At 42.2% G+C, this 20404-nt stretch overlaps 1 protein-coding gene across 1 annotated transcript in view; it reads left to right on the top strand.

Moving 5' to 3' along the window:
- LOC122716071 overlaps positions 1–20404 on the top strand; it is an 89014-nt gene that overhangs the window by 53248 nt on the left and 15362 nt on the right. The window lies entirely within an intron of this gene.

Genomic DNA, 20404 nt, shown 5'->3' with positions numbered 1-20404 from the left:
TTGTGAACAACAAAAGCTTCGAGACGTGCGTTCAAAGTGTAACGTGATCGCCGTTGTTAGGAGTTTATGAGTTTCTCTTTTCTCCCCTCTCCCCCTCTCTTATTCCTCTCTTTTTAAAAACGTAAATATATAACGTTCGAACGATAAAATACAATAGAATTAACAGAAATTTTTGTAAACTATGTAATCATAAGAAAAATATTAACGATATCGAATTAAAATATTCAATTACCGATTTTATGAATTGTTTTTTGTAATAATATACAATATTATTATTGAAAATATATATATATTATAACATTATCGTTTAAATATTATTTTTGAAAATGATTTCCAATAATAATATTTAAACGAAAGTTATAAATATATTATACATTAACGTTATATTAGTATGATATTTTCAATAATAATATTTAGAAAATTATTATAATGATTCTATTTTCAATAATTTATATCTTATAACATTAATATATAACATACTTACAACTTTATCTTTATTTAAATATTATTAAAAATAATAATTTTCGAAATATTAATTCTGAAAATTACTATTTTATATTTTATTTAGACAATAAAGTTATAAATATATTGAAAATAAATTTTTAATAATAATATTTAGATGATAAGGTTGGAAACATATTACATATTAAAGTTATAAGTTATAAATTATTAAAAATAATAATATTTTAATAATAATATTTAGAATATTATTATACAAATATTATTCTCAATAATAATATAACATTAATAAACGATAAATTTCTTTTCTTGCATAATATGTAATGTTATTTTCAATAAGTAATACCTTATAACTTTAATATATGATATATTTATAATTTTATCGTTTAAATATTATCATTGATAATAATAATTTTTTAAATATTAAAAAATTCAAATTATTTTCAATAACATCTATAGAATAAAGTCAAATGTATATAATATATTAAAGTTATAAATTATATGTTATCGAAAATAATATTATATACCACATATTTTTATAATAATATTATTTAAACAATAACGTTATAAGTATATCGTATATTAAAATTATAAGTTATAAACTTATCATATATATAATATGCGTATAAAAATTAAAATACTACAAAAGAAAAAAAAGAATTAAACAGTATGGTATTAAAACATAGGACCACTGCATTAAACTTATTGCAATAATCGATAATAGTAATATATTTAATGCTATTATTAAAATTATTGCAATAATCGTCGATAAAGAAACGTTTACGAAAGCATGCAAGCGTATAAATAAAAATATAAACGTACATACCCGATGCAGTTTTCGTGGAGTGGTCCTCTTCGTAACTTCGTATGCAGATTTCATCAAAAATTGGAAAAAATCCTTTTTGCGACGTAAAATTGCGACGAAACGTAAATAGCGAGCACGACACGACGCTTTGTTGATATTAACGCTTCGAACGCCGAAAGACGAATGCCGGCGTTCGAAGCGTATTCGTATCCCCTCTCCCATTTAATTCCGGCGGAGAAATTACGAACGTAGAAATATATATTTTAAATTAAAAATTTCTATCGGAGATTTAAGATTTATTGTTTTCGAGATCCAGGATGGAAACTGCGCTTGTTTCCCCCTCGATTATCGTTTCCAATCGCTATTTTTAACATCCGATTGGCCCGAATAAAAACAAAATTGTGAAAAAAAAGGAAATAAAAAAAAAGAAAAAAAATAGGCGGTTAAATATTGAACAAACCGGGACAACGCGATATTTCTCATTTCGGATGGTTAAAGAAACACGCGAAAACGAGTTTGAATGGGTTAAATGGAAATCGAAGGTTTTTCTCTGTTGATTCATGACGAATTTGGCCAAAATCGAAACAAATTAAACGATATCAAAACTCGATTGTTAACAAATGCGTTTGTACAAGCGTATTGCCATTCATTCCCGCGTTTCACCCCTCTTTTTATTCCCCTTCTCCCCCTTTTTTTTCCATTCTCGAACTCTATCAGCATAACAATGCTCGTAAAAAAAATCGAGGCCATCGTCATGATGTTCATATCCATCCTACTATTTTTTTTAACTCTTCCCCTTTATTATTTTTTTTCTTTTCATCGTATACCGTCCTATCACGCATACCGTATGCATGTATATATATAATACTGACGGTATTCGATAACTCGCGAAAATAATACAAAAAAAAAAAAAAAAAGAAAGAAAAAAAATATTAAATTACAATTATGGAAGCGCAAACATCGAGAGAGATCAAAAATTTTATATATAGAATTATCGATGGAAAAATACTCACCATCCGTTCCCAGACCGTTCCATCAAATACTGGAAACGTTTCAAAGCAACTGCACGGTTATCCGTCGATATTCCCGCAAATCCATCGTCCATTATCAGCCGCGATCACCATGACAATGCAGAGTTACCGTTCCAAGTAGACGTCGTGATCTTGGACTCCTGGATTCTATACCAAAGCTGTCCATGCTGGGTTGGCCAATCTCTCTCTCTCTCTCTCTCTCCCCGTTCCTAATCTTCGTGGGTATAATTCTAGACAGTTCGTCGAATGGCCCCGGGCGTTGCATTCGAGAACGATTCGCGATTCTCCTTGTCTTGCGGTTAATAAACACTGTGGAAACTCCGCTGATCAGTCGTTCCCGGAGAATCGTAGCTGGGAAACTAGCTCCAACTTCCGGGATACCTGCCCGCCATATTTCGAATCTGTCGCCCATTGATTTCAACCCATCCTCCTCCTCTATCTCGCGCTCTAGATCCGAGAAATTACGGAGAAATTCGGAAGGGAAGAGGGAAATTTTCATGGAACTCGTTTATACATTTTGGACGTGGAATATTTCGAAATCCGGATATTTTCAACTCGCAAAGCTCGTACATATATATATATATCCTTTACGAAAAATGTAGAAAGAAAGAAAGAGAGAAAGAGCGTAGAGAATAATCGAAGGACCGGGGTTCGTCCTTTACGAATTTCCACGGGGGCGAAAAAATCGTGCCGGTTGCGAGCTTTCCCACGAAGATTCCCCCCTCTCGATCCAAAGCCCCGATTCGGAAAACGTGCAACTGTAAGGCATCCTATACCCTCTCCCACCCCGCTGTCTTTTTCGTGACTCGAATTTTATCGTTAAAAAACGCTTTGTTCCTTCCGCCATTTCCCGCCACTAGTATTTTTTATTCTCGTTATCGTGGGCTACGTAGGCTACGTTCGTGAGTGTACGATTAATATTATACACTCGGTGGAAAGGAAAAGAAATTCGACTTACGTTGGCCGACGATATATCGATACTCGCATGCGAACGCGCGGTAAAACTGTGGGGAGAGGGAGGATATTCTCGTATAAAATAAGAGAGAAGGCGAAAGAAAAGGAGGAGAAAGGGAGGATAAAATCGGGCCGTAAGAGGGTCTATCGACTGTGTACCGGTTATTGCTACTGTGGATACCACGATCAGCGAATATCTAGACGCGGGGGCGTGGATCGCAATATCGAACCGAAGTGAAAACAGGGTCAAACTGATGACACCGTTCTCGTTGACGTGCACAGATTATTCCAACTAGCAGTCGATCCCGACTTAAATACAACGTCAATCCCTTGTCCCTGGAACATCGTCGGACCGTGACATCCGCGAATTCGACGATTTTTTTTGGAAAAAGAAAAAGAAAAAGAAAAAGAAAAAGAAAGAGAAAAGTTTCGCGGTCCTACTCTTCGCGATCGAGGAATAAAAATTTTTATCGCCGGTATGGAAAGATACGCGATTGAAGATTTTTACGAGAGCGGGGAACCCCGAGGGAGATTCGAGGTTTCCAGTTTTATATCATTTGCTCGATTCCCCGCCCAACTATCACGGATCGCGCGAGGAGGATGAGCGACAATGTTTAGCGTTCATCTGGAATGCCCATAATCTGCAGGGTGGCGCTACCGAATGGCACTTTACCAGACGTTATTGTGCCCTGGAATTATACTTAAGCCGCGTGGAATCCTCGGGGAGATCTAATATAACTGACAAAAGAACGGCGATGGAATTTATTCCGACCTTTGAATTTCAAATCGGCCAAGAGAAGACGTTCGAACGAATCTGTTCCGTGCCCCTCTCGATATCTGTTTCACGTGTGTCGATCCAATTCGACCACGTATAAAAAAGAGAATCGCCCTTTCTTTTCGCTGAAAGAAAGAGCGTCGGTTCATCTATACATCACTCATGTCGTCGTATCTAGCTGTATATATATATATATATATAGTATCGTATATATATATATATATATATATATATATAGTATCGTAATCCTGGTTCCACGAGATAAAGAGGACGCTTGTCGAAATGGTCGATTTACGATGGTAGTTCCCTTTATCAGATTTCCAAACACCATTTTCATCAGAGGCGATCCGTATGATGGAGAATCACGTTTCTGGCGGTGCAAGGCCTTGCAACGGAGGAAGACAAGGGGTGGCGGAGGGGGATGTCGGTGGAACGCGATGAAAAAGGAGAAATTGTCGGGCGTAGGTGAACCTATCGTGAAGCGCCATCCAGGCAATACCCGAGAAGCTTTATGAACGATTGGACTCGTATTTCCGACGGGAAAGTACATCACCGTGGACGTTTCCACGGCGAAAACAACGAGGGAGCGAAGCACCGCCGCGGCAACGAAGGAAATATGAAAGCTACGCCCGATCGAGCATATATATATATATATATATATATATATATTTCATAACTCACGAGAAGAACCGAGAGAATTCGGTGAAAAAGAAATCGTCGCGAGTATCGTTTTTAAGTGGCCCGTGAAATCTCGCTCCCTCATTGGACTTATGCTCCCTTTTTTTCATTCCACGAGACGATCGGGTATCTCGCCTCTTTCAACGCTATTTTTTGAACGCGCTCGCTCGCGCCAATCTCTGGCAACCGACCAAGAAACTTTCGAGGCTGCCACGATCCAACCGCGGTACAGTAATGACCTCAAGGACGTTTTATCTCCAACCCTTTCCTCCACCCTCCCACGCTTTCTTCGTCCCCTTTTTACCACGTTCTTTCTCGTCTCCGCTCTGTCTCCTCGTTTCTTTTTTTTTTCTTTCCTTTCCTTTTCTTTTCTTTTTTTTTCCACCGCTCCAGCACGATGGATTTTAAAAGCCATTTCATCGGCAATTTACGTCCGGATTCGGGCTAATTAGCCGGAGAATTGTTTGCGATTCCCTCGCCGCGCGATTTCTCCTCTCCCCCCCGCATCATCCGCGTAATTAAGCCTGCTCGCGAAACCCATAAAACAATAATGAACCCCGCTCTTCCTTCCCCCTCCACCGGATAACGCGATATTGAAAAATTCGGCGGAAAATTCGGAAAATCCGCGGTGTAATCCGCGATACGATCGGCCCTGCCAATCACGTGCTTCACGTGAGCGTGACGAGATCCGACCGCCTCGTAAAGATCGTAGTTTCGATCTGTTGTTTCCCCGATCACGTGACGCGGCGTGATAGAAACGATACGCTTTGATGATTCCCTACTAACAGGGATCGTTCTCGCTTTTCCAGCGGGATGAAAGCCGGCGCAGAAAAACGAAGAAAGAAAGCTTGGCGCGGTTTACAGGGTATTACGCGCAATCCATACCGATGTAATCCCGACGCGCACCCTCCCCCTCCCCCTGGTCGAAGGTCGCGAGAAATTCCCGATGAGAATCGGCAAAGGGATCCATGGGGATACAGACCGCTGTTCCATATATGTATGCACGTGGTAATCCCACCCTTGGAGAATTCCTCGCGGTCTGGAAACCGATTCGAATTCGAACGTTGTACGAACGTTTCTCGAATTAATTCGTTCCATCGGCAAGACGACATCTTTTCACGTCGAACGAGACGGTATCTCCTTCGCGCATTGGAATACTGGATCGATGATGATGATCGGATAAAACGTTTTATATATATATATTTTTTCATTCGAAGCAAAGTTTGGACTTATCGAACGTGTGATTGTAAATTATCACGTGAACATCGCGGCTATAATAAACTATCGTTGATGACGAACGTGCGTATTTTCGCAACATCGTATTTAAAAAAAGAAAAAAAAAGTCGAGAACACACGGAAAAAAAGCACGAATCCCTCGAGCAGGGTACGCGAAGAGTTTGTGAAAGCGTTCCTCGACAACGCGGTAAAAAGAAATTTTCAAATCCCCTTTCAACAACGTGGTAAAACGCGGCACTAAAATGCGCATTACACGCAAGTTACACTTACTTGTGCAACTTGGCGCATCTTATATACGCGTTGACTTTTTACACGACCACGAACGGAAACGAGCTTGTACTCTGCGAATACCGTGGAGCCAACTTTTTCTTCCCCATATATATTAATCCCTCGCCACGAGCGATATGTAAATTAAAAATGGCTTTACGACGATGGGAGAGAAGAATTTTTGCGCGGCAAGGGTAACGAGAATTAGCGGATAGTTTACCCGGGGAAACTTCGTCTCCTTTCTTTTCAAATGGAGGACGATTTGCATGATTTATAAAAGCGGAATCCTTTCTCGAGTTTGGAGGAGGTATATATATATATACCAAGGTCAGTCGAAATTCGCAATTCGCAAGGGGGAGAGGATCTCTCGCCGTGATTTCGACGATTCTCCTACATACATGCATGTCGTTATGCTAATACCGCGATCCTCCATCGAAGGAGGAGGGAACAGGGTCGAATTTTGCAAAAGGGGCGAGGCACAATGCGAGAGGGGTCCGACTTCTCCTCTCTCCGACGTCTCGATCTTTTCTTCGAGGTTTGAGTCTTCGAGGGGAGGATGGCTTTTTTTTTTTTTCTTTGCGAGAATAACAACGTCTCGAGTACTTCCGGATAATAATAATAGGGATCGTTACGCGGGCTCGAAAAGGTGCAACTCGTCTGGAAAATTGGTCGGTAACGACGGAAAGGAGGTCTAGTTGCGAGTCTCGATTCGATCCGCGAGACCGATTTATTGTTTGAGCACGTTCCTGTGTTTCATCCGTCGGAAATTTGAATTGTTTGCAAGATTTTTAATAAACAACCTCGAGTTCCTCGAGCATAAGAAAAATCCGAAACGAATTGTCGAATAACGCGTCAACAGTCAGATAGGTAGTAACGAGAGATAGGATACAACTTTTAATTGGCTAATTAAAAGGTTAAAGGGAGGAAAAAAACAAAAAAAAAAAATAGAGACTGAGAAAAAAATCTCGTAGACATCTCGTGGAGGCAGTCGGGAAGAAAATTTAGGTATCGAGTAGACGGTTCGACGAAGAGAACCAAGTTATAAATGAAGCCGGTGTGGCTCGAATAAAAATCAGGGGTTGAAGGTGGTTACGAGACCCCCGCGGCGGAAACCCGGGATGAAAACTCGATCAGCGTCTTGGGTTTGCCGTGTTACCGAGGGGATGGGGGACAGAGGGACGGCTGGGGAACGTCGTTCGATGGACGAAGAGTGTCCAGCGATTTCTTCCACCCTCACCCCCTTCTCCTATACACTCGTACGTATACATATATATATATATTTATAGTCAGCCAGCGTGGATATCGTAGCTTTCGAACAGATGAGGACTTTTGGTGTAAGGGAGGGTGGACATGGCCGTGGGTTGATTTCAAATGATCCTGGATTTGCAGGGGTGAATAAAAAAAGGAGGAGGGATCGTTCCATGGGAAAGTGAAATGAATTTTTCGTGGCAGCCCTTCTTTCTTCTCCCCTACTACTTCTTCTTGTTTCTCTCATTTCTTCGCCCATTCTTCTCTCGTTTCCTTCCTGTTTTCTAGAGGAACGATGCTTTGCCGCCGGATCAGTTTTATACGTTTTGGACGAGATCAAGAGAGAATCACACGGGGGAAAAGGAAAAACGAGAAAGATCAACTGCCAAGGTGGAAGAGGGGAAAGGAGGTGGAAGGAGGGGAAGGAAAATCCCGTGAGAACGAGAATTTCAATGCGGATCGTAGCCGCGGATGATGATCGATCTTTTTCGGTGGTTGGTTATCAGGAAGGCAGAGAGGTTGAAAGTGCTTTGACCGTTTCAACTTCGTTCCATGGATTTTCGACCGAGCCGGGGGATGCCGTTGATGCTCCCGCTCCGAGCGAAAGGAAAGCTAAGAAGGAAATTTGTTAAAGGGAAACGAGATTTGATAATCCTCCCTCCAAACCCTTTCTTTATTTCTTCACCTCGTTCCGTGTCGCGATTGGATTCTTCTTCCATTCGGCCGAAATGCCTGGTTAAACGAACGAGGGAGGGGCTTAGAATTCGGGAAATTCTTTCCGGGTAACGATGCGAATTTCCATCGAAACGCCCTTATCGACGCCGATCGATTCTCGTTTACCCTTTGCCATCGTCGGGATCGCGGGGGTTTCGGGGATGCTGCGGTTTCCTCACGTCGATTCGAGAAAATGGAATTTCTCCCCAAAGTTTCGAACAACTTGATATCAACTGATCTCATTTAAATCCGATTTTCTTCCCTTCCGCAAATTTTTGCTTACTAAAACAAAAAAAAAAAAAAAAAAAAAAAAAAAAGAATCGTGAAAAATTTCTCCCAATAAAAATCGCGCTTCCCAAAAAAGAAATTCACAGCGTACAATCCTGAACGGGGAGCACGGGGTGCACGAGTGTCCAGAGCGACCACGAACAAAGAGCGGGGTGAAGTTGGCGGGAAAAGTTGTGCAATTGGGGAGCAGGTGTCGCTGCGCCGGTGGTTGGAAAGGAAGTCGGGTGGTTCATCGATCTTTCTCGCGGGTTGTATCAGGACGGCATACCGCGGAGGCGCGTTCCAAGCCCTTTCGCCTTTGTTGCCTCTTCCTCGGATCCTTTCTTCGCCCCCTCCTTCCCCCCCTCGAAAGCATCTGGTTTTGAAATATCCAACGCAGTAGCGGGATCCTCCTCTCCTTTCAATCCTTCCTCGCGGATGCCGAGGAAAGGATGAGGAGTTTGCCGAAGGTGGGCAGAGGGCAGAGAGGTATGCCGAGGCGGGTATTCGGCACAAAAGTAGTTTTTCCAAGGCACGGCCGCGTTTGGCCGGCATCGAAGTTTCGAATGAGTTTCCTTTGAAATTTAACTCCCGCTCCGCTGGCAGCGTGAAAGCGCATCGACCGGCGCGTTATCCGGGGGCCACGCGTTCGAAGGTGGAAAACTCGTTGGTGGAGCTGGTCGAATGCAAAATTGAAACTTCGCTCGCGATTTTCGCGCTTGATGAGGGGAAAGGGTGAAACGCTGATGGATAGGGGAAGGATGGCAGAAAAGTTGCCTCTTGCCGCGAAATAGTTTCGTATTCATTTTTCCTCGCCCTTCCTCCCCACCCCTCTTTTGATTCGGGACTCGGGTTAGTTCGAAAATTTTACGAGATTCTTCTTCCTTCCCCTTTCGCCGGAGGAGAAACTTTGTTCTCCTCCGAAAAACCTTTCCAGTTTCTCAATGTTTTCTCGGCGCAGTAGTTTATTCATAATTGAAAATTTAGGCGCAGCTTTGCAAATTGAAAGAGCACTCGAGAGACTTTAATGGAATTGTTGTTAGCCGTGATTGTTAAGGGGGCAACGTTGAACGAGGAGGAAGAATTACGAGGGGAAGGACGAGGGATAGACGAGAAATAACCTGAGTCAACGGATTCTTGCAGATGATCCTGGTATTCAGTCTCCGGAAAATTATTGGGTAATCCTCTTTCATCGTAATAATACAGTACAAACGATGGGAGGCAGATATATTTCATAATCTTCCGACGGTGTTCTTTATCCTACTTAACGGGAGACGGTTTCTCAACTTTCCAGTCGAGTTAGCCGACTGGGAAACGTAACGCGTGTATCGATCATCGAAAAAAATTCCCCACCACCAAACAGTTTAACCTTCGAAAGAGAAATTACGAAAAATAATAAATCCTTTTCTTTATTCCTCGTTTATTCCTCCTCTTCCTAAAAGAATATTTTCTAATCGAGAGAATTGCGGATCCAAAAGTTTCATCTTCGAGCTTCCATCCGAAGGAAAAAAAAGAAAATGATAAAGTTTTGCGAATAATAGGAAAGAAGGATCGAACGTGTTCGAAAGTTGATCGTAGAGCGCTCGTACAGAAAGTGGGACAAATAATAACGATAGACCAACGTAATCGTGCACTCTCGATCGTCTAATCTCGATAGAATTCTCGATACGATGGCGTTAAAGTAACGGCGGAGAATCGGTGGTGGTGAATTACACGTAGCCGAAACAGAAGATGCCCCTAAGCCGAGTTCGAAGCTCTGCTTAAATTTTAAACGAAAGTGGAACAGAGTTTGCCTTAAGTCAGGTTTACTGGACTTAGCCAAGGAATTTCGTCGACGATAATTAACGGCGGATCTTAGAAGGGGAGATGTATCTGTAAGTGGATCCAAAATGACAAACGTCTTCCACTGCTTTCTTATCTCCATCTCCAATTGTTCGAGCTTGATTCTATCGGTAAATCGATATTTTCGAAATTGTGCAATCTTCTTCGACAGCGTTTTATTTCTCTCTTTCTCTCTCTCTCTCTCTCTCTTTTTTTTTTTTTTATTAATTACTAGTTATTTTTACGGAGAACAGTTATCGGAAATTGAGATGGAATTGATTCCGACGGAATCATCGATATCGAAATATTTATTTCATTTCGTTTGTGGCGGCACGCCGTCGAAATTAATAATCAACAAGTTACAGAGCGGAAAAACGATGCGCTGTTTACAACAACATTCTTCGTATATATATACCATACGAATCGATGATTGGTCGTAATTGACGCCGATACGCGATAACAATTTTTAATTGAGCGAAATTCATTAAATGGAAGTTATTCGTTATTATTGTTGGGAATATGAGAGATGCGTGAAAAAAAAAAAAAGAAAGAAAGAAAGAAAGAAGCGCGAAGAGAGGCGAAAATCGAGGCTGTTATTTCGAGTCCAGATTATTCGACTTTTTCAATGTCACCATGGATGGAACCATCAGATATTCAGTATTGTGGAAAACGCCATCGGTAGACCGGACAGCCACTTACCGGACGGGACAGAAAAATTGTAGCCTATTCCCAGCTTGAAAACGTTGAAAGCGTATAAAATAAAAATTCATAGGCGGGCCGGCGGATATTCTATCTCTCCGCTCTGACACGCAATTTTCGTCCTCCATCCGTGTGTCGATGCCGCGTTCCGTCCTGGAAAACGTGGCTGCCTTGCCCGCGGGACGAAACGATAAATGTCGTCCTCATTACTCAAAAATATCAGCCGTATCAAACGTTCAACCGCTTCGTTTACTCGATTAATGACACGAATCTCTCTCTATCAAGACAAATTTCCCTTTTCCCGGTTTCGCCTCAATTTTATCCCCTTGTTACCGAAAAACCGGGATAACAGGCGATCCTAACTCCTCTCTCTCTCTCTCTCTTTCTATTTTGTTCGCGGATTTTTAACGCAAAACAAAAACGAAACGAAAGAAAAATAAAAAAAATAAAAAAAAAAAGAAATGACTTTTCAAATTTACGACAATTGCGTGCATCCAGCTGTTGGTCAACGCTGGACGAAACTCGACACCCACGCACCTCGTGGATTTCATTCGTTCAACCGAGCAATCAGGCGACAACCGTCATTCTTTGCCCGAGACCGTGCAATTTGGAACGCGGAAAAATAAGCCCGGACACGTTACACAACGCTCCAATGACATTCCACCTCGTAAACCCTTTTTCATCCTTCCTTTGTCTATTTTTCGTTTCGCGTATTTTTCGTTTCCTTCTTATTTTTTCCACTTTTGAACACCGTTCAAAGATCCTCGAGGGAAAAGCTGCATTTTGTACAGGACACGAGAGATATTATAAAAACGCGAAAATTGTTTTTACACACAATTTTACTCGTTCCTTTCTTTACCATTATTGAACACTTGGGAAATTGAAATTGAAAATTTCAACAACTTTTATTATATATGCTAGAAAAAAATTACTTTACTTTACTCGAAGGAACGAAGAAAATTCGTCATTTCGAATCGAGATTAAGTTGATAAGTTTACGGTAAGTAATTACGATAAAGGGATGCACAATTGTGGAAAATAAACGACGCGTAGGGACGCGTAGGGACACGTTGCACACGTGTTTCCCTGGATAGTTTCCAATCGATCGCGAATTTCTTGTTTGTCTGACGTTTGTTATCCATCGAAGGAAAATTATCGTGGTGGAAATAATTAATAAGAATAAGAAACTCGAAGGAGAACACTACTGTTTTTCATCGGGTATTTTCATCGTCCTAATTGAACGAAGAAAAAAAAAAATCAACGACCGATATTTATTAATACGATTTCTATTGGAAATCATATTAATATTTTCAATCGTTGGTACTTTCGCATGACAAAATAATATAATTTTGGCGTGAGTAATTTCGAATTAAATAGAGGTGAAATTACTCGAGTTATTAACGTTAATCGCTTATTGTTAGTGTCGAATTGTACAGATGAATATTCATTATCCATTCAGAGACGTCGTGGATGCATAAAATCTCATTATAATCTATAAAGCGTATTTTTACAATACACAAGTAAAAGTATTTTTTTCTACCGCTGATTATCATCGGTTAAATTAAAATCATCATTTAAAAACGTCGCGAATAAGACGAATCTCAAGAAATATTTTATCAATAAAGCGTAAAAGACAAGCCCAAGGACAACAATTCCTTCTACAGCTTACCGTCACGTTATGCCGATTGTCGATCTCGCCGCGGATCGTCTAATTATTATATCGGTATTTTCTCGCGAAATACCATCGACGAAATAATTTATATAATAACAGAATGAGAATAGCGAGAGAGACGCTAAATCTTCCCTATACAGGGCTTTTGAATAATCGCGTTATTCGCGCGTAATGCACCGCGTAACGATCTCTCGATCCCGCAGGTTTGAAAACTCAAACCGCAAAATGTCGCTCATATAAAAGAATTCGGTCACGAGAGTCGCTCACGAAAACAAAAAAACAAATGTAAAATTCTCCTATGTAATTGAATTCGAAGCATTTCATGCGCATCACTTCACACAGATTCAATCTCGTTTGTTCGAAAAGGAACGGTTGAAACAGCCGAAGGGGAGTAGAGAGAGAGAGAAAAAAAAAAAAAGAAAGAAAAAAAAACAGAATGGAACGCGACGATCAAATTCTCGATGACTTTTCGAGAAGAAGAAGAATTTCCTTCCTCGCGCCAATTATTAAGACGTTGAAGACTGAAGAAGTTGAAGAAAGGAAATGGAAGGTGAAGTGGCTCGAAAGCGGTCTCATCAGTATGCAAAATGCAAGACTCGTGAGGGGTGCACGCGTAGCCCCTTGTGCCTTCCTCCTCCCCACCCCCTCCCTCCCCATTTATATCCGACAGGCAGCCATGCTGGATTCAACCACCTAACCCTTTCAGAACCTTGCCATCACCCTTGCCATCACCTTTATCCCTCCCTTATGTTTCACGCCTTTTTCACGTACTAGTTGCGCTAAACGAAAGCGTTTAACGATTGTTATAACGATCTTTATCATTCATTCACTGTTCACACTCTTTTTCTCTCTTATATAGATATATAAAGTATAAAAAAAAAAAAAAAAAAAACCACGTCCGTCCGACATTTCGCGTCTTCTCAGAGCGAAGAAAGGAAAGGGGGCAAAAAGAGGGAAAAAGAAAATACATTTACCCGGCAGAATTCACTTCACGCACTTTCTCTGTGACGTAATCGCCACAGCTCGGCTCACTACTACGATCCACTTCTATTCACTTTCCATCGCTATCCGCTTCAGGCGAATCAAGGGGACGATATACTCCTCCTCTTTCTTTTTCTTTCAGCCCTTTCTTCTCTTCGCTGCCCTCCCTTTATAATACTACAATCCTCGCGACGCGCAAGATCTTTGATGTCCTAACGAAGTTACCTCGCTAAGAAACTGCGTCGACAGTTTGATTCCTTCCCTCCCCCCCTTCTCCCTTTCTCCTCTCGCTTTCCTTGCACGTTTATCAAAGCTGCATCATCCACCAAGCGAGAAGAAAGATCACTCTTTTTAATTCTCATTCACGAGAGAGTCTCTAGCTTCTTCTTTCGCGATCGAATCGTGGCGATGGATGCGAGGTCTCTTTTTTTTTTATCTGTCTCGCCTTACGTATCTACTCGCATTCTCAAGCGCTGTTACGAGGCAAAGATGATGGAAAAACGAAATGGAAGGATGAAAGGGAGGGGAAGATCATCCATCGGTATTATATAATTGCGTAACATTTATATAACTCCTCCTCGTTTGTAGCATTAGTTTCCTCTCTATTTAGACTATTGAAATCTTTTAAAAGAGCGTGCACACAACAAGCCGTTTGAAAAATTAATACGCGCCTTGAGGAGGAGCTGCGAGATTGTGGAGCCGCGATGATGATAATAAATTCATGGCCTAGATGGAAGCGTAACTCGGGATAATTCTCGCTGCTCCCCTCTTTCCGTGGCCGGATTCCGTACGAAATGTCAGCGATGACGATGACGATAATTCGACCCGATTCCAAACTTCTCGCGCGACTTCTCCTCCCCCTGAGAACGTTACTTATCGCGAACAACCACGTCCCCCTCCGACCTCCGAGAATACCACTCCCGAGGAGAAGAGAAATCCTCGGTTATTTTTCACGAATTTGAAATGTAAATTTCACGATACGCGCTCGCTCCTTCTCACGGTTAAACCCACACGAGAAATTCAATCGATCGCGCGAAAAAGGAGGATATATTACGCGTTTATATTCGAGAAAAATATTAACGAAGGAGGATGTGAAAAGAACGAGAAACCGAGAGATCCCAAGTGAAAGATTTCGGTTATCTCCCTCCTCCTCTTTCTTTTCTCTTCGTCGCGAAGATTCCTCGAACAATTTTTAGTATTCGTATTTGATTCTCTTAATGTGTCTTAAATGTGATTTTTTTTTAGAGAGAGAGAATTAATTGAATCGACACTATTGTTGTACGCGACGAAACTTGTGACCGTGAGTTTCGTACGATTGAAATGGTGAAATAAGAGGGAGAGAAAAAAAAAGTAGGCGAAAAAATTCGAAATGAAGTAACTTGGGCAAAGAATAATCGGAGGGATCGCGATCACTGGATGGAAATCGCCTTGAAATCCAAAGGGGAATAAAATGGCAATCGTTTCTGGTTGCGTGCATGCAAACAGCCAGAACGCCATTTCTATGACCCTTGTGTCTTCGAATTCTCTCCAATGGAACGGAACGAGGAACACGGTGTTCGTCTTTCTACCTTCGATTTTACGACTGACTTAAAGCCACTCCTCGGGATCTTATCCTTGTACAAGCAGAGAGAAGAGATTTCGAATCTTTGTCGAAATCTTCGCCTTGGCTTTGAATTTCCTCCTTTGAATTCTTCCTTCGAATTACGTTTAAATTTTCCAATGCAAATTCGCAGATTCGGTTTAAATATATCGTGGCATGGATCGTGGCGAGATTGGATCGTTTTCGAGATTTTTTATTTTTTATTTTTAAACCCTTTCGAATTCACGAAGCAAGACATTAGAAGGGTATGGTTAATCGAACGGTATTACCGTCTAGGCTAAAGCAACGTGTAGCGCAAGAAAGGTAATCGATAAAAGCTCAGTGACCCGGGACCGTTGTTGGTCACCGATTAGTTTAGGTTAGTCGGGGTCAGGTTTATGCGACCGCGCCCACATTTCATCATCGACGGCGTCGATATGCTCGTTAAAAAAAATTGGCGATAATCGAATAACAACGAGCTTTGGATCGAATCGTGTCTGTCTTCAATGTACTTTTATACCGCTCGTTTTCGAAATAAACAATTCGTTTTTTCCCTTCCTCTTCTTTTTTTCCCCCTTCATTTCTGAAAAATGAAGCGAGGAAACAAAATTTCGTATCGAGGGGATAAAAGAACAAAAAAGAGTCTCGATTGATTTTTTTTCACGCAGTGGCGTGAACGCGTATACTGTTGCAACACTTGAATGAACACGGAGGGAATAGAATCGATACACGCCGAGTTAATTATTCGATCTTCGACGATTTCGAAAGCGTCGTGGTTGTCGAAAGCTGGAAAAAAATCACGAACGAGCAGCACTGGTCGGCCCGCGTAATCCGCTTTGACGGATAGACGGCCTGTGTATGTCGTTTCTCGCGTCGGCGACGCAATTTTTTTCACGAACGATATTCGACTTTTCTCGATAAACGAAATCGGATTAAAAAACGGACGGCGAGCATTTTCGTATCGGTTGACGCAAAAAATTATCGACTTCCCTCTCTACGCTCCCTCTGTACTTCGAACATTAATAGTGTCTTGCTTCGCGATAAATCTCATTGATTTTATCTTAAAGAAGATCATATAAAAAAAAAATATAAAAAAAGTGGAAACGCGAGGAAATGGTGTCCCAGTTATATTACTATGTGCTATATTACTATGCGTACGTGAGTTTCGAAAGTTATTATTAAATATATCGTTATTCTAATTCGTTCTGAAATATAAAATTCCTCGATGAGAGAATGAAAGGATTGAAAGTAAGTTGAGATATCCAGGCAAGGGGTAAAAAGCGAGGAATAATTCCATAAAATTATTCGACAATCGCGAACAATTAACGAACGAAAAATCGGAGTTCGTGTTTTCGGACGGAGGAAAGTCGCGGCTCGAAGAATCATCCGACAAGCTCCATTCATCGAAAAGTTCCGGCGAGAGCGAAAATCCGTGACGGAATCGAGCGGATTCGATTCAAAAGCGAGGATAATGGTATCGTGGTCCGGAAGGAAGCGCAATTCTTATCCTTCTCACCACCGTTGGAAAGAGAGTAAATAATTTAGCCAAAGAACAGTGATTCGATTGTACGATTCGATGGTTCATCGTTGAAACCCATCAACTTTTTTCCCCTCCCCCATCCGCAACTTCAGTTTCTCCCCACTTAGGCAAGGGGTGAAAAGGAAGTTACACATTATTCATCGTGAACTTCCTTCCTCCAACGCCCGTTTCCAACGGAGAGGGATCGGGGGATGAACGCGTTAGAATGTGGAAAAGCATCGAAACGAATCGCGTTTAACAACACCTCGTTACTTTTTCAATTTCTCTCATCCCTCCTCTTCCGTTTCGAGAAGAGCGAAACACGACTGAGCGAAATTTAATCGAAGAAAATAAATCGGAATCGGGCGCGCAGAAATTCGTTTTGTCCCAGATTCGCGTCTCGCCAGCCAGAATTGAACTCCGAGATTATTATTACTTCAAAGTCAACAATCTCTCGACGAAGTCAGAGACTCGGTTATTAACTACATTCACACTCGGCGAACTCTCTAAACCGAACTTTCTTGAAAACGTGGTAGCAGTCTTCCGCCAACAAATTCTATTCAGAGGCCGAATCTACCTCCTCTACCACCTGTTACAAATATATACCCTGTACAGGCAAAATCTCTCGCGCTTTCCGATTTCATTCCTCTCCAAACCCTTCTCTTCTTTCGATGGATTTCACAACGATGGATACTTTTCACAACTATTCCTCCCAAAAACCGGCAATCCTTTAATCCGTTAATCTCCAACACTCCATCTCCGCATTCTCTTCCGCGTCAACCTCCTTCGACCTCTTCTTCTTCTTCCTTCCCGGAATTGGAAGAGAAGAATTTTCCCCTCCTCCCGGATTCGTTTCAAAAAGATTCATTTCGCGCGGAGAAGAGAAGGGGCGTTTACAAGGGATCCGGGAGCAGGAGGGAAATTTCCTCGCGGCGACGCGGAAACGTGGTCTAATTTAAGAAACGCTCGAGCGGAGGGAAGAATCGGTGTGTCGGTGGCGTACGTACGGTCGATCCCCCGGCCAAACGGGGGTTGCGAGGCGAATGGCGGCCATAAGGTAGTTCCTCCTCGAAGAGAGGAGCGCGTAGAACGAGCAGCGAGGCTCGTAAGGTTGCGGTGAAACGACTTGGTAGGAGGTTGCATTTTTATCCGGTTCCGGTGTCGACGTAGCAGATGAAAGCGGTTATGTCGGCTCCCGTATATTGCTCCCGTCCTTTTGTCTCCCCGCGCGGGCAAACACATCCCCCTTGCGCACCGTTTTTCCATCTTTTGCTCTCCTCTTCGCTCGCCTTCCACCTCAAACCCGCTTCTCTATTTCTGCCCCCATCCTCGCACGGCGAATCGTATACTCGAGTAAACTGGCATACGACCAAATGCCGTGATACACCGGGGCCCCTGCCACGCCGTACATTCTTCCCACCCCTCCCTAACGTTATGACCCACCCCCTCCGCTAAACTGCATCCCACCCGTGTGGACCATTACGACCTCCCCCGTGTGCCGCTTACGTTATTATTGTATAAATCAGCCGCACACGGCGCTGAATTTTCTTCTCGTTACGTCCAAACCCGATTTCCACACAGACCCCCTCCCCCCTCGCCGCACCTCCAATCGATTCCTCTTCGAGCCGAGCCGAGCCGAGCCGAGCCGAGCAAAATTTCTTCTTGCCTCCTTCCCCGCGACTTTCATTTTTTCGAAGATTGTTTTCCTCGAAAAGGGATTGGAGGGAGGTCGTTCTATGCCAAGATTGAAATTAAACGGAGGAGGTGCGAACATGATCTTGAAATTGATGAAACAAAAGCGGAGGAGTATATATAGCGGAGAAGTATATATATTTTAATATGTACGAAAAACGATTCCATCATCCAGGATAGGATTATCCTGGAGGGGAGGAGAAAGTGCGGAAAAAAAAAAATTGGTAGCGTGTGTATCGGTGGTTTGCCCGGCATCGATTTAATTACCGATTAATCCAAGCTTCTTTTGTTCCACACCCTGAATAATATCTACTCCCGTCCGGCGAGCATGGCCGGTATCGCCACGGTTGTTTTAATAACAACGATAAATCTACGGATGGGTGAATCGGTATCCGAGGCAGGGGATTGGTATCTCTTTTTGTCACTGCCGGATTATTGCATCCCCCCTCTCCCCTTTCCGGTTTCGCAACGAAAACATCGTCGAGCGACTTCCCGATCTCGCTTCCTCCCCCCTCCCTCGATTCTACGACATTATTAAAAATCGGGAAGGGGTGGGGGAGAGAGGGGGCGGAATCGATCGCAATTTAGATTCTTCGTCTTTTCCGCCATTTCGATTTCATTCTTCTTCTCCGCCGCCCCCCCTTTTTGTCCCAAACAAATCATTCGATTCGATCGTTCATCCCGTCCTTGTTTTTTTGCCACTCGTGTCTCTCTCTTTCTCTCTCTCTCTCTCTCTCGTGTACCGATCGATAGGTAAAATGGTAACTCTGGATGCAGATCGGAAATGACTGCAACCCGATAACCGGATATCTAATATCCCACCCGTTTGCGAACGGGTCGAACGTTGAAAAATACGAGCATCGGATAAGGGCGGTGTTCAGTGACCATATTCGACGTCAACGTCGTCGTTGTCCTTCGCTCCCCATCGGTTCGTTCTTCAAAATGGTTCTTCCATCTCTTCAAGATCGCGAGAAAATATTAATCGCGACGGGGAAAAGCGCGGCGCATCCCTTTCTCGAGCATCCTCCCGGTGTTACGCCCGCCACTCGAGCAAGAGGGTCGCTTTTGCAAACTTTTGCTCATAACAAGACGAACGAGACAGACTTTCGAAAGAGAATGGATAATCAGAAGGAATTACATATACCTCTGCTCTTCTATCTTCCTTCTATTTCTTTTTCTTTTTTTTTCGAAACGTCGTTGTCTTGCTTCAATGGGATACATTGTTATTAAGGAATTGTTTGTTGTTTGTCAATTAGTCTAGTTCTTTTCTTTTTTTTTTTAACGATTCGAGGATTAAATCGAAGTCTTTCAATTTTTGGAAAAGAAGGGGAAGGAAACGAAGAACGAGATCCTCGTTTGGATGAAATTGTTCGTCCTGCATGCATTCGATGGTAGAAAGAAAACTCATCATAAGAATTGATGAACCATGGAAAGCGTAGGAAATAGTTCGCGAGTCGAGGAAACTCGTGAATTTGAGTAATCAGTAAACTCCCATTACTCGTCCCCTTCCTCCCCAACCAGAATCGTGTATGTGTGTGTGTGTGTGTGGAGTGGAAAGGGGTCGAGGATTAATTATTTAGCCCGGAGCAATAAGATATGTCAAAGATGGCCGTGGAACAGAGAACCGGTTCATTGCTGCGTTTTATTAATGGTACTTTTCCAGCGACAAGAAAATCGCCATTTTATTCCCACCGGCAAGAAAAGAGTAATCGTATCGTATATTAAGTTGGACTGGCGTTTGAATTACCTCCCGAGTTATTGTCGCTGGCCACGATAAAAATAGTTAAAAACAGGACGAGGTTAATAAAATTATACGCGCATAAACTTGATAATCGGGGCAATCCTCTTTGATACAAGGATACAATTTGTTACGAGGATGTATTCCAATTCCTTTCTCCCCTTCAAAACGAAAGAAATTTTCACGCGTCGCTCCATTAAATTCCTCCTTATATCGCACCCCCTTTCGTTCCCAACTTTCTTTTAACAGTCTCTATCCTTTATCTCGGCC

The sequence above is a fragment of the Apis laboriosa genome, unplaced genomic scaffold (assembly GCF_014066325.1).
Source record: "Apis laboriosa isolate Shangri-la unplaced genomic scaffold, ASM1406632v1 scaffold42_cov153, whole genome shotgun sequence".
NCBI lineage: Eukaryota > Metazoa > Arthropoda > Insecta > Hymenoptera > Apidae > Apis > Apis laboriosa.
Note: the sequence above shows the minus strand (reverse complement) of the source record. Positions and strands in the feature narration are given on the sequence as shown.